This window comes from Hyperoodon ampullatus (genome assembly GCF_949752795.1).
Source record: "Hyperoodon ampullatus genome assembly, chromosome: 10".
NCBI classification, from domain to species: domain Eukaryota; kingdom Metazoa; phylum Chordata; class Mammalia; order Artiodactyla; family Ziphiidae; genus Hyperoodon; species Hyperoodon ampullatus.
In genome coordinates this window covers 65468691-65479122 of record NC_136923.1, presented here as the reverse complement: position 1 = coordinate 65479122, position 10432 = coordinate 65468691, and positions in this window count along the sequence as shown.

The window sequence follows — 10432 nt, the reverse complement described above, 5'->3', positions numbered from 1 at the left end:
GTTGCCATGGTGGTTGAGCCTGAGGGAAGCGGGTAAAAAGGAAACAAAATAAAACAATTTCATAAAATGCTAATTAAACAAGACACTTAAGAATCCACCTGTGCAGAAGGAATCAGCATCCTCCACAAGCTCTGGATAGTTAACTCCAAACAGACCAGACATCTAACGGAAAACCCAATCAACTCAAAAAAAGAAAAAATCAGACAAGGGAGTATTTGTCACACTTCACAGCATGGAATACCCCAAGCTACCAGCCTCCAGAAATTATTCACAAATTCATCTTCTCCCTCGGAAGAACTCAAAAAATAGAGCTGTCCAAACAGTCAAGGTCAGCGAGTTCCCTCAGAAAAGTGATACAGACCTCCCCTGCAACCCCTAACAGAAACTGCGATGCCGTTAACAGTTCCCACTGTAGCATCAACTCTGAAGATCAAAGGCCAATAATGCACCAAGTTTACATTCTCTCTGGTGCTCCTCGACACCAGGTGTTTCCCAAGGCCCAAGTCTAAAGACGTTATACCGAAATCTCATTGTTTACATCCGCAGAGCTGGACTACAGGATCCTTAGCTCCACCCTCCTACCCTGAATGAAACTCCCAATTGTATCACAAAAACAAAAACAAAAAACCCAGTCCTCTGCAACAAGACACACAACTCTCAACACAAAGCCGCACCAGTCAATGAAGGACTAGCAGGAACTTAATGACCTACCCCAGACATTAGGAAAGAGAGTGATCCTTCTACCCTACTCAGGCAATCTCCGTTTCCAGTCCCGGAGCTCTATCACCATGGCAACCCTATAAAGCACAAGATGTGGCCACGAACCCACCCCCCCAAAAGGCCTAACAAACCGTCGCTAGACACCAAGCCCATTACCCGCAGGACCTGCTCCCCAATCAGCGTCCTTCCCCATTACATCTTGCCGCCACCTCCCTCTTCCCGACTCGGCTAAGATCTGACCACAGAGGAAAAAGCAACGTATAAACTGACAACCTGTGCTCCCTCCGTACTCAGGATCTGGGCCACTGCCTCAGTCCCAAACCGCCGCTCAACCGCCTGTCCGAGCCCGGCGAGCCAACGGTTGCGCCACGAAGCAACGCGCCCCACTCGGTTCCGCACTCCCTCCGAATCCAACGCCCCACACCCGCGCGCTGCAACTCCCAAACGCCCCCTTCCCACACGCGGCTCGCGGGGACGTACTTATTGTGGGGAGTCACGTTTTGCAGCATCTTGATCACGGGGAACCGGCGCTGCCCTCAGCCGCGGAAAGTCCGGGTGGCCTCGGTTCCCCTTACCTTCCAGTCCAGCATAACCCGGGAAGTGAGGGGGGGGGGGTCGGGGGCCGTTGCCCTCGGCCCACCAGACGACAACCCCCCCCGCCGGGCCGGCACGAAAGCAGTCTCCTCCGCTGTTTCTCGGAGAACTCCCGGCAGCTTGGCGCGCTCCGCAGGAGGCGGACAGCGAGAAAATGGCGGCGGCCCCAACTGAGGCGGGCGAGCGAAGGGGGACGGACTCTTCAAACCCCAGGACAGTCCCCGATCCCAGACACCGTCGTCAATATTGCCCGCCGTTGGTCTGCAAGGATCCCCTCTTCCTGCCAGGACCGTCCGGCGCGGACGAGGTCCCGTTTCGATCTCGGATGGAGGCGGATGAACACGAAAAGTGGTTTAGGGAGCCGCCGCCTCCATCTTTGAAATCCTCTTGAGGGCGGAGTAGAGGGGGTGGACAGACTCCGAGGACTGGGCGGGGCTCGAAAAAGGGGAGCTTCGGGGGCTTCTATGGGGTCTGTACTGTCCGCCGGGACCGGTCATAGGCCGAGACGAAGGCCATTTCCAAGCGGATGGACGTGGATTGTAATGGCGGCCCCGGACGACACGAAGGCTCTGTATAAGTAGGCAGAATCCTCCAGCTCCTTCTAGAGGCTGCTCCACTCCAGCGCGAAATGGCGCCGCCGAGCCCCGCGCCAGCCCTTTATATATAGGCAAGGAGGCGGAGCTTCGCCGCTCATGCGCGCCACCGCGCTCGCGACTTCCCCCACCCCCTCCGCGCGCGCGCGCTCGCTCACGCGCGTGAAGAAGCGCAGCCGAAGGGGGAGGAACACCTCTCCGCGGGAGCGTTTTCTATTGGTCGGCGGATGCGATGACGTCATAAGCCTCATTTCCAACGCGTTAGTCACCAGGCAGAAGAATGCCGCATAGACCCACAGGGAAGCGGCAACCCGCCACATCTCCGAGCCAATTGGCTGCGCTGTGGTTCGGCAACTCCAGGGAAAGAGGGAGGTTGGCAGGGGTGCAGCACCCTCTCCCCGCCTCCCCTTCCAACAAAGTCTTCCCAGGCGTCCAAGCCCGGTGCGACTGATGACTGCCAAGCTCGGGCAGGTCGTGCCGTTTGTAGCTCCTCCATTGGCCAGACTGGCAGGACTGGAGGCGGCCGCGTGGGCGTAGTCAGTCTGGGCCCGCCGGGGTGTGGCCACAGGACGCCCGCGGCTCGTTGTTCTCGGCAGTGAGGAGGCCGCCGCAGTGAAGAATCTGAAATGAGGAAGGAGACGCCATCTTAGAAGCCGCGGCCTGCCACTGGCAAACAGCTAAGGGCTCCCAAACGCAGCGAGGAAGGAACCGAACGTTCCCGTTCTCCGCAATCAAAAATACAGAATTGATAGACTATTAAAATCCTCCCTTTCCTTCCCCAAGCGCAACAATCGAAAGACAAAGGCAAAACTCTCCCCAGAATCTACCATCTGTGAACTCTTAAAGGCTTTTCATCAAGGCAACCAAACAATACGTTCCAAACACTTGCACCCCAAGCACCTCTCCAATCCCTCCCACTCATACCTTCAGTTACCAATACAAATATCTGCCTGCTCGACAAAACCTCGGCAACCATTAACGGAGCAAAATCTCCAAACGCACCCATATACCCTTTAAAATGAAACCCACCTCCTCCCCAAACTTCATTCCGGTGTCTGGCTCAGAGCGGAAAAAACAAGTCCCGCGAGGGGCGAATCAGGGTGAACGCCCTCCCCCTCTGGCGAGCTCAGACCTTTCCTCACGCTCCCCGCCCTCCCCCCACCCCGAAGGCAGGCCCACACCCTCTAAGGGTCCTGGCGTCGCGGGGCGGAAGGGCCCCCCCATCCCCCCCACCAGGGTTCGGAGTCCTCCCCACGGAGCGGCTGGTCCATCGGTCAGCGCCAGGGAGGAGGGCGAGCGGAGGAGGCGACGGCTGCGGCTCAGACTAGCCCTCCCCCTCCTTCTCTCCCCTCCCCCCTCCCCCCGGGCCGTCCGCCTCCGAGGAGGGGCAGGAGCCATTTTGGGAACTCAATTTCGCCCCCTCCCCCCAACCCACTCAACTTACATCTTTCCCACAATCTAGTACAGTAATCTGAATAGGGTTACAGACTACGTGTGAATAGAGCCAAAGCACAAGGTCAAGATCTCTAAAGCCATCTCTGGGGCTCCCCCGCCCCCTTACCGGAGAGTGAAAGAATTTCCCTCACCTGGGCTTTAGTGGGGGGCCTTCCCCTCCTCCACGTCCCCTCTTCTGGCTACCAAGGAAGAAAACAGACTATGCATATCTGAATAGAAAATTAATGTAAGTTAAGGAATATAAGAGCCCCCCCCCCAAACCCAGGGCTTCGTGAGGGCCTAGGTCCTTGAACTCCAACTGGGTCACCCTCCCACCGTAGCGGCCCTGGAACCCTAACCTCGCTTACTGTGTCTAAAATGGCCATCAATTCTCGACCACCCGAGTCCGGCAAACCCTGCCGGGGGGGGGGGAGTGCGCACCGGGAAAGCAGTCTCTCTCCTCCCCCCCACCCACCTCCGATCAGACCTCGGCCCCAAAAGTACAAGCGGGCCCGCCCGGGTGGCTGCAGCAAAGAGAGCAATGACACAGCAACTTTGCAGAGGCCTTCTCCCCTCCCCCATTCCCCTCCCCCTAATGGCCCAGCCTCCCCAATCTGCCTTTCTCCACCCGGGGCCTTGCAAGTCTGCACACAGGCCCATCAGGGGGCCGGCCAGGGAAGAAAATTTAGGAGGTCGAGAGAATACAGGGCCTTATTAGAAAGGGAAAGGGCAGCCAGACAGTACTCTGGCTTATTTCCCTGCATTCCGGAAAATCACTGCTCTCCGCTCCCTCCCAGTTCTCCCTTCCCCTACATGAGTCACAGGGGAGGCTACTGCTACTCAGTAATTTGGAAAAGTAACTCTACCCTCCTTTCCGTTCCCTCCCCCGCAATACACAAGGAGAGAACTGTTCAGGAATGGGGGAGGGGATGAAGGAGGCAAAAGACGCCACCCAGGAGAAACCCGAAACCTTGGGAGCTGTGAAATCGTTCCAGGTCCTGAGACTCACTCTCTCCTGTCTCAGGCCACGATTTCCAACCCCTCCCAAGACGCCAGTTGGGCCGGTTTCTGCTCCCAAGAGAACCCCAAGCTTCCAGCCTGCAAGCCCTCCCCAGCCTGGGGTAGACACATGCTCAGCTAAGACCCCCGCGGCGGCAAAGAAGGTTTGTTCGGAAGGCTCCTTAGGCCATGTCCACGTGAATGCACACAAATTCGATAAGCGACTCGAAGCGTAACCTCCACCGTGCCATGTGGTGACTGCCAGTTTCCTACCGCTGACACAAAGGAAGCACAGAAATGCTCCTTAGTCTCTGCGGAGAAAGGGAGTGGGCGCCTGGGAACAATCTCAGTTTACAACCCGGGTTGCCAACTCTCAGCATTCCCATCTACGAGTAAGGAACTACAGTCACCACTCCCACTCCTCAGCCCACTAGGTCACCCCACCCTCCGAACGCCAAAAGGATCCCTTCTCACCTGGCTCCAAGCTCCTGTACCCCCAGGGGACGAATGGAATGGGGGGGAACACCGCCCCCACGCCCCTTTGCCCTCCAATTGGTATTGAGACAGAGGTTGGCCATTCCCCTCCCCCACCCGAGGGGCCCTCTCCTGCTCGCCCCCCTACACATTCCCATTGGCTGTAAACTGTTTGAAGGACAAATCTTCCCACCCTCAGGATTCTTCTCTGCACCCCAAGAATCTCCCTCTCGGACTCCCCACCATTGGTTAGGCACTTAAATGACTGACAACGCCCCCGCCCGCCAAAGGCCCCTTCTCACCTGGATCGTGGAACCTTCCAGGGGGGCTCCAATGTTCCCCTTGTCTTGGTGCGGGGGGAGGATGTAATCCGGGGTGTCACCCCCCCGGAAACTGAGGTTGCTTTGGGGGAGGGGGCGTAGCCCCCAGCCCCTCCCTTCCCGACTGAGCTGGGGGGTGGGGAGAGCATCGGGGCCGCGCGGCCACGTCAGCAACATCCAGATTGGCTGACCCGGGTCACGTGCCAGCCGCCCCCTCCCCCCGCCACGGGGGCCAGTTTTCCGTAGGTTCCTAGGGGTCGCTCAGGGGTCCAAGGGGGCCGCATGGCCCAGGCATTTCTCCACAGACCCAGGGCACTCTAATGCCGCTGCTTCTGCATATCCCCGGCTTCCCATCCCGCTATCGTCGACCCTATCCCCCCCACTCGCCTCTCCGTACGGGTTCAGCATGGCTGCCGCAGCCCGGGAACGTGCACAGCGCAGGCGCATGGGTGCGACCTCTTTGGGGGAGGGGAAAGGAAAGCGGGAGGCCGCGGGGAGAGCAGTGCGCAGGCGTGAGGGCGGGTTCCGTAACTCCCGCGGCGGGGCTCGGAGCGCGCGCAGTGGGTGGGGCGGAAGCGGGCGCGGCGCACCGCCCTCCCGCCTTAGCAGGCCTTCCCCCACTGCGGGCGGCCTCGGGGGGCAGCCGTGGGGAGCCCTGCCTCGGTTCCTTTTCCGCAGGTGGAGGGTGCGGCTTGGGACGCCCGAGCCGGAGTTCAGTGGGAATGCGCGCCGCCGTGCTGTTGTCAGTGGAGGAGAATGGGGCCGGGGCCTGGACCTGGAGTTGTGAGGGTTTGCAGCGTGGGGTCTCTCCCCGGCTGTAGTGTGGTTCCACGACGGGGGTGTTGTCACCGCCCTCATCGTGCTTGCGGCGGGGAGAGGAGGTGCGGGCGGTTGGTGTGGGCGTTTTGTTCGGTCTCTTTGTCTTAGGCCGCTTTCTAACCTCTCATTTCCCCTGAGTCTACCTGGAGTTCCTTACTTTATTGAGACCTGCCGGAGCCTGGACTCCTTTGCCTGCTGCAAAACTTGACAGCCTTTTGATCACTTTTACTTCTTTACTGGGCTCGTCTCGACCATTTAAGTTAAAACACTTAGGCTTTTTCTAAGGCTTTACCCTCTGCTCATCTTGAATAAAACCCATAAAAATCTAATCTAGGGATGGTTGCCACCTAAAGGCGACCTTTTACTTGTTCATGGGCAGTAATCCCTCCCTTGACCCTCAGAATGTGGTTCAAATTTTCACTCTAGTTCATAGCCCCCCCCCCACTCCCCACCCGCAGAACAGAACAGGAAGGCCAGCTTGAGCGAGAGTTCTTCGCTTTCCATCTCCCACCTGTAAACTGGGCAGTGTCTGTGTTCCTTTACCACCATTGTACTCGAAGTCCTCTCTTCTGATTAAAGAAATGTATTTTCCTTTTGACCTGGTCAATCTGATCTGTTACTCTGAAGCTCTCCTCCATTTTCTACCAATTAGCATTTTTAACATCCCTTAATATAGGTTTCCCAGCCTAAAAAGAAGAAAAGAAAGGCAGTAACCTTATCAATATTGTATTCTCTTGTGGACTCACTTATCTAACAGTTCCCCTGCACAGTCAAGACCTGAAATTGTCATCTTAATTTTCCTCTCTCTGCCTCATTCCCCACTCTAGCTCATTTCTTCCACTACTGAAACTGTCCTGGCAAATGTCACCAGGAACCACCTAATTGGCAAAGTCAGGAAGCAGTTTTCAGTTCTCACCTTATTTGACCTCTCAAGTATTTGACATTTGATCACGCTTCCTTCCTGAAATTCTCTACACCCTTTATTTCTGTGACTACTTCTCACTTCTTTCTTTTCCTACTTGTCCAGCTGTTCCTCTGGTCTCCTTTGTGGACTCTTCTTCTTCGGCCCTGTTGATGTTTGCCAGGATTTTGCCTCAGTTTGCTTCTAGTTCTGTTCATCGTCTCTAAGTAATCTCAGTGGCTCAGAGCCTCTCAGATCTGTATTTTTAGTTCAGAGGACTCTCCTGAGCGAAACTCACTACTGAATTGTACCACTTGGATAATCCTCAGACACTTCAACATTTTCAAAATTGATACAACCTGTATGTACCCTAGACCTGCTCCGTCTGTATTATCCAGGTTGATGGCAGCTATTCAATCAAAAAGCCTGGAATCTGGGAGCCATTCTTGATTTCTTTTTCTCACAACGTTATATCTCCTAGGCTTATATTGTGCCTCTAATACAGCCATTGACTTACACTCTGTCCTAGTCCTATCACCTGAGCTGTATCAACAGCTTCCTAACTGATTTCCTTATTTCTAAAGCTGCACTGTTCACTGTGGTAGGCACAAGTGGCTGTTTAAATTAACATTAAATACTGTTTTAAATTTAGTTCCTCAGATGCCCTAGCCTCATTTTAAGTTCTCATTAGCCATGTGTGGCTAGTGGCCATCATATTGGATAGCACAAATTATAGAACATTTCCATCATTGAAGAAAGTTCTCTCGAACAGTGCTGCTCTAGATTTTTCTCTCTGCCTCTGCCACAATACTGCCAGGAATGAGCTTTCCAAAATACAACTCTAGCCATATGCTACTGTTTAAGCCCCGTATTAATTTCTCATTGCCTGTGTGATAAAGTCCAAATTCTTGTGCTTGCCAGAAAGGTCTGCCCAGCTCTCCAGTGTCATGTCTAGCCACTTCCTCTTGGGCCCTATATTCCAGCCGTATTGAACTGTTCCCCAGATACACCATTTTGTTTTACACTGTATTTTACACATACTGCTCTCACTACATGAAATACGCTTTTCTCCAGTCCATCTAAGCCCAAATACCATCATCTGAAAAGCCTACCCTTGCCTTCCAAATTGAGTTGACTGCTCATCCCTTGGTGTCCCTTTCTCTTATGATTGCACCTTTCACAGTGAATGGCATATATGTGATGCCACATGTTTCTCTCCCTTACTAGACTTTGATCTTGAGAACAGGGCCATGTTGTTTTGTTTTGTTTTGTTTTTATTTTAAATGCCCCCAGCTCCTGGCTCAGGACCTGGCCAATATGAGGTGCTCACAAAGTGAGCAAATGTTGAAGGAAGTTGATGTTTACATAAGTATGTGACTTAGGTAAGATTGTAATGTATGTGTTTGGAGGGGGGGCTCCATGCGTAGTATTGGGGAAATAATCATAGACAAAGTTATTGTTGTCAGATAATCATTTGAGACACTGGGATGGTGTGAGGAAAGACAGAACAGAGCAGGTCATTTTCACAGAGCATTGCAGTCCAATCTGGCCCGAATAAAATATAAGCTACAAGAAGGAGAGCTGGAGGAGGTTGGAAGTTACATTTATTTGAGGCAGTATGATGATTTCCAGTGCTGTTAAGTTTGGACCTAGTGGAGAGCCACTGAAATCTTTTGAGCTATGGCTTGATTGGAATTATGTCATTAGATAGGAATTCTATCTTCATATCCCCAGTGGCTATCACTATACCTGTTAATAAACACCAAATAAAAATGCCACGTGTTGGAAGGAGGTGAGACTGGTGATAGCTAAAATTCATTGAGTTTTTGAAATGTCTCAGGCCCTATTATAATTGCTTTATATGTAGGAACTCTTCTAATGTTTATAACCCTATAAAGTAGATACTATTGTTATCACTCCCATTTTTCAAATGAAGCGACTGAAGCAAGAGATGTTAAATAATTTACTCACAGTTACATGTTTAATAAGTGTCCAGAGCTGGGATCTGAACCCAGGCAGTCTGTCTCTGGGTGGTATGTTATTCTGGTTGTTAGGCACAGCAGGTATTTTAAAATCAAAGATTGAAGTTCGAGGAAAAAAAGATTAGTAGAGGTAGATTTGGGAGTCACCTTTGAGGTGTAGTTTGAATCAGTCATGCAGGTAAGTAGGTGAGATTTATAAGGAAGGAAGTATGGAACAATTTAGTTGTGGGTTAAAGATCACGCTCTGGGTTGCATCCTCACACAGAAAGAATAGGAAGAGAAACCAGTGTAAGAGCATCAAACAAGTAAAAGCAGAACATAATATGAGGAAGCCAGAACAAGAGAGGGCTGCAGTGAGGATTTCATGTTTATTGAATGAATGACTAACCAGGAGGTTTTTTTTGTTTTTTTTTTTCTGTACGCGGGCCTCTCACTGCTGTGGCCTCTCCCGTTGCAGAGCACAGGCTCTGGACGCACAGGCTCAGCGGCCATGGCTCACGGGCCCAGCTGCTCCGCGGCATGTGGGATCCTCCCGGACCAGGGCACAAACCCGTGTCCCCTGCATCGGCAGGCGGACTCTCAACCACTGCGCCACCAGGGAAGCCCTAATCAGGAGTTTTTAAGCTTATTTGTGCCATGGACTTCTTTGGCAGTTTGGTGGAGACTTTGGACCTTGTCTGACAATAATATTTGTAAATGCGTAAATAAAATACACAGTTATCAAAATATTTAAAGAAATGTGTGATGATCTAGTAATAATGTGTTCCCTTATTAATAGGATACTAATACAATAAATAAAATGATTTATTGCAGGTCTAAACTCATAGTTGTAGAGGTATTTTGAGATGTCTATGATATGAAAATATTCATTGATGGTGATTTCTATTGATGACATTACAGGTGCCGCTAGTACTACAAAGACTTGTTTTCTACATTCATAAAATTAAGTTTCAGTTAATTAGATGTTCTTAAAAATAAAGGTGACTCTTTTTGTTCCATCCAAGTTCATGGACCCCTGAATTTTATGGCATGTGGACTGCAGGTTAAGAACCCCTGTTCTTTTTTTTCTTTTTTTTTTTTTTTGCCACGCCATGCGGCTTGCGGGATCTTAGTTCCCTGTCCAGGGATTGAACCCGGGTCACGGCAGTGAACGCGCGGAGCCCTAACCACTGGACCACCAGGGAATTCCCCAAAACCCCTGTTCTGATTGAATGAAGAGACAAGATCCTGCAGAGGGTGTGAGAGAATGAAGAAAGGGGAAATCTCACTAGGTTGGTGATTGGGGATCATTACTGATATTGGAGAGCAGTTTTGTAGTCTGGGGATAGAACTCAGAATATGGGGAACCTGAAAAACCCAGGCCAAGTAATTCAGACTGAATCTCGTAGAAAGGGGGGAGCTGTTTAAGTTTTGAGAGGGGAAGGAAGAGCTACCTTTATAGGAAGTTACTTGGCACCAGTGTGCACCATGGATTGGCTTTGGAGAGACTGGAGGTAGGTCAGGTAGGAATCACAGCACGCATTCACCCATGGAATGAAAAGGAATAAAGTCATAGCATTAGAATTAATCACACTTAGAGGAGAATGCAGACCTCGC